The sequence below is a fragment of the Gekko japonicus genome, unplaced genomic scaffold, assembly GCF_001447785.1.
Source record: "Gekko japonicus isolate JY-2015 unplaced genomic scaffold, Gekko_japonicus_V1.1 scaffold744, whole genome shotgun sequence".
NCBI classification, from domain to species: domain Eukaryota; kingdom Metazoa; phylum Chordata; class Lepidosauria; order Squamata; family Gekkonidae; genus Gekko; species Gekko japonicus.
In genome coordinates this window covers 473,183-478,071 of record NW_015165258.1, presented here as the reverse complement: position 1 = coordinate 478,071, position 4,889 = coordinate 473,183, and the positions used below count along the sequence as shown (strand labels likewise).

Genomic DNA, 4,889 nt, shown 5'->3' with positions numbered 1-4,889 from the left:
ATCTAGCAGGGGATTGGTGCTTCACAACAGCCCTGCAGAGTAGTCCAAAGCGAGTCCAGCAGTGTGGGCTGCATGTGCCGCTTCAGGCACACACTGAGCTCCTCCCGGTGAGTGGGCACAAGCATGAAATGGGGCTTCCCCTGCAGAGGCACCTGCTGATCTGCTTCCCCTGTGGCACCTGCTGATCTGCCTTGCCTGGGCAGTGAGGCTCTCCAAAGGAGAAGTCGCCATCTCTGTCCATCTCTGCCCTGAGGCCCTGCCAGATGGAGAAGGCACCAGCACCACTTCCCAGGCAGCAGGAGTCTGGCAGAAGGGGTGAACATCAACAGTGTGAACATGGATGCAAGAACCTTTTGCATCACTCTTTGGATGCTTTCACCTGGGGCGTCTTAGCTGTTCTTGCTCTGTTCTTGCTCTGGAGCTGGCCAAGCAGGCCTGGTGGCTAAATGCTTTGCATCCATGTGGAAGACATGCCAAACTTTGCCAGTTGGAGGGTTGCCTTGTGGTGTTGATTCCTTGAGCAAGTTTCCTTTGGGGCTCTGATATGAAAAGGCATTTGAACCCGCCCAGAACCAGAAGGTAGCAGAGAAGGCCAGCCAGCAAGCAGAAGTTGCAGGCTCAAAGCCTGCCTAGGAGAGTGTGACAGCAACGGTGCAGCAGCAGATAGCAGATATGCAGAGCCATCAGCCATTAAATGTGGCCCTGAGGCCCTCTTTCTCCAGCCCCTGTCTTCAGAGCCTGAGTCAGCCAGAAATTTCTCACATGGGACAGCCAGCTCTGGACCTGATTCACCCCGGGAGCACAGGAAACCTCAGGGATGTGTCCAGCCTGCCTCATCCAGCCTTCCCAGATTTCTCCTCCCTCAGCCTACATCCCTTGCCCTGGTCTCCGTGAATAGCCATGGGCTAACTTGGCTAATCAGAAAACCTTTTTCTGCCAGCACCAGAGGCTACTAGCACTGCCAACTTTTCAAACAACCCACCCCCATTGCATCCCTTGTGTACACTTTCGTATTTGATTTCCCCCTGCCCCAAATTGCCACTACAGAGTCATAACGATGGATGTTGCAGCCAAATAAAGGATCTCTGCCAGGTTAACAAAAAGTTACAAAGTATTTATTAAAGAGAAAATGTTCACAAGCATACATTTAGCACAGCACCTGACTGAGCAAGGGATTCAAAAGAAATGCATAAAATGCAATTCCTCTGTCCCTCTATCTATAAATGCCCTATCAGATGTTTAAAATATAGGACAGGCTCCTTAGCTTAGGAAGTTACAGATCTCTACAGAGTCACAATTGCCTTGAAGCTTCCATCAGGTCCTCAGGATAGAACATGGTTAAATGGGTTCTTCCTCAGTTAAGGGTTCAGTCTGCTTTAATGGACTCAGCACCAAAGAGAGCTTCCTCCTCGCTTCCAGGAGTTTTATCACCTCTCTTTTCCCCACCCAGTGACCAGGTCAGGCCGGGTAAAAGAGGCTTTTCCTGGAGATCTGGGTTTTTTCCTTCTTTTTTTTTTAGTCCCCCGTAGGGGATTTTTTTAATTGCATTTTTTTGGGTTTTTCCTTCCTGAAGCCTCTCTAGTGTTTAATTTCTCCAGATCTCTGTTCCCTGCTTGGAGGGGGGGAAAGCTTAACCATCCCACTGTTGACCATCCCAATAATTATGTAATTTTAACTTCATTTCTATGGCATTGACTATGTGGTGCTTTAAATTGTTCTTTTTTATACTGTGATGTGAGCTGCCCTGAGCCCGCTATAAATAAATAAATAAATAAGTTGTCTAGACCTATTAGCATTTGTATGAAGGTGGGTTGAGGTAAGTCTGGAAAGCAATTGAACTGACTTTCTCCCCTTCCTTCCTATTCTTTGCCCGGGGGGGGGTGGACTTTTAAAACGCAGAGTGAAGGTTTTGCTTATTTAAAACCTCCAAAGAAAAAAGTAGTATCTTCACGCGCACATGGGCAAGAAACTGCCTTCCATAAGTCAGACCCTTTGTCTATCAAGGAAAGTATTGACTACTTTGACTGGCAGCTGCTCTCTAGTGTCTCAGGCAGAATTCTTTCCCATCATGCTCTACCTGATCCTTTTAATTGGAGATACCAGGGATTGAACCTGGGACCTTCTCCATACCAAGCAGATGCTCTTCCACTGAGCCACAGCCGCTCCCCTGATGACTTTGAAGGGAAGTCAAAAGAGTTCCAAGACTAATGAAAATTTCCTTTACCATATCTTCACTGCTGTGCCACAAGCATCTTGAGCTACTTTCTGTTCCCTGATTTTAGAAATGTGAACAAAATAATCTGCTAGGCAGTAACAAATCTACACTTTGATTTCCAGTTCCACAGATAATTTTTTCCAGCAGCATTAGATACATTCCCCCCCAAGTAATTTTATATGGAGGAATATTCACCTATCCTGTTTACAGACCAGTCTCCTTTGCTGCTGGTTTCACACACACCTCAGCTGGTACTAGTTCTTTCCCTTTCCTGGATCAGTCTAGCCAATCAGGGATCACATAGTGAATAGGATGGCATTACAAAACTGCACAGACAATCAGATTTACCTGTGTAATGACAGCACAGAGGGCAAATCAGGGCAATGGAGAGGTCTGGAGGTAGTCACAGAATGCTCTTAGCCAATCAAGAATTAGGCAACGAACAAGATGCCATCACAATGATATGTACTTGTACTTATCTTACTGTTCTTTTGACTTTAAAGTCTTAAACAGATTGAGATCCAACCCTTGTACAGGCAATCACCACAGCTAAATATTTAGCAAGGCAAAACTGGATGATTTTTTGAGATAGTAAATTCATATAACCTATTAAGAGGGAGGATGAATACCTTTCTCTCAAATCAGACCAGATTTCACACTCCACTAAAATATGTCCTAAGGACTCAAGTTCTAAGGACCAGATCCACCTTTTCAAACTCTGTCTGAATACAGTGCTGTGTAATAACCAGTCAGATCTCGTTACATGGAGGTGTCATTGAGGGCAAATGAAGTCATTTTAGAATGAGAGCAAGTGAGGGCAACATCAGTGAACACATAATCATTTTTGGTAGGGTTCCTCCCCCCCAAAAAAAAAAATGCAAAAAGAAGGGAGGCATTTTTCAATACTGCCAAAAATATGAGGGGAAATGAACTCTCTTGGTTCAGCCCTAATTATAAGGATGTTGATGGAAAATAACATTAACAAGACAAAAGTGGAGCTGGTATACACACTGAAACAAAGTGGGAGTGTTAAATATCTTAAAGTGATGACAAATGGAGTTGCAGCAAGGCTTTGGTTGCAAAAAAGATCTGTGTGTGCCTGACTGCTTGGATTTATTAGCCCAACACAAATTAGGACTGCTAATTAGAGATTCAACAGGAGGGTAATATCTTCCTGCCTAATGTTAATTTCTCTCCTTTTTAGAAGTGAATTGATTACGCCCAGTCACCATCAAATGCCATGTTTACCGGCCCACAATAAATCCAAAAGCGATGGCACAAGATTGTTCTGCTAATTCTGGGGCATTTGCTTCTGTGTTAATGGGGATTGATTCAGCAAAGGCTATGGAAAATGGCACCATTAAAAATGGACTAAATGAAAGGGGGAAATTAAGCTCTTGGATGCCGAACTGGGCTGGAGCCTCACTTCTGGCCGGCCTTCTCGCAGGCTTGAACAAAAAGCAAATGCCAGGGCCCCGGAGTCAGATCCAGCCAGCATGTCCTCCAATCTCACGTAATCCCCCTCCTCGCTACGGCCCTTGTCCCACCTGTGTTGTTTATGTAGTGTATTCAAAGCTGCCTTGAATGCATGATATGTTGTGAAACATCTAATTGAAGTGCAATGTAAAGCTTCGTCCTGGGCTAGGATCCAAATCCATCCAATCATGTTACTAGCCCAGGAAGCACTTAACCAATCACCTTCTAGCAAGCTCCCTGAGCGGGAACATCCGTGATTGGTCCTTATGTGAACAACCTTATTGGTTGGTATTTGTACAGTGGGTGTGGCTACATTAGCCGGGAATGTTTAAAAGCAGGACAGCTGCAATGTAAAGGCTGTTCTGGCTATCAGATGTTGAGGCCACATGACCACGGAAACGTCTTCAGACAGCGCTGGCTCTTCGGCTTTGAAACGGAGATGAGCACCGCAACCCTAGAGTCGGACTCGACTGGCTTTCGAGCAAGGGAACCTTTACCTTTAAGCACATCAGACTGGAGAAGGGATGTTAGGAACAGGTTTCAGCAATCTCTGGCTTTCTTAAATAATAGAAACAATAATGGGGAGAGGTTTGTCTGCTCTGGAGAGAGAGCGGCAAGATTCCCCCCCCCCTTTGAACTTTGTGATTCATCAGCTCAAGGCCACTATAGAGGCATCCAAGAGCCTTGCATCTCTTATCCCCCCCTTGTTTTCAGTTATCGATTCAGTAACACGGGTTTTGTATTTTTATACTGGTGTGTGTGTGTGTTTTCTGTCTATTTTACCAGTCTCTCTGGCTTTCTTCAATAACAGAAACAACGATGAGGGGTTAGTATGCTCTGAAGAGAGACACAGAATTTTTTACCTATTTTGAACATGGGACCAATAATAGGACAGAAAACCACACCTGCACAGGAGTCCACCCCGGCCCCACCAGAAAAAAAAATATGCCCCACAAGCCAAAGAACCCTGGCTACAGGCCTGATGGGTATCCTATTTCATTGCCCCCCCCTGTTTTCCATTTCCCATTGCTTCTTTTGTAGATTTGTTTGAAGGGCATATGCACCTTTACTGATTCTATACGCAATGTATATGGTGTATGTACATACCATGTACATAATTTATATTTGAACCAAGCAAGGGACCCACAAGGACTTGCAGAAGGTATCTCATTGCCCCTCATCCGTTATTTCCTCTTTC

General features: G+C 45.1%; 1 protein-coding gene across 1 annotated transcript in view; it reads right to left on the bottom strand.

Moving 5' to 3' along the window:
• AGBL1 (ATP/GTP binding protein-like 1) overlaps positions 1 to 4,889 on the bottom strand; it is a 346,662-nt gene that overhangs the window by 35,277 nt on the left and 306,496 nt on the right. The gene's annotated exons all lie outside the window — the stretch shown is intronic.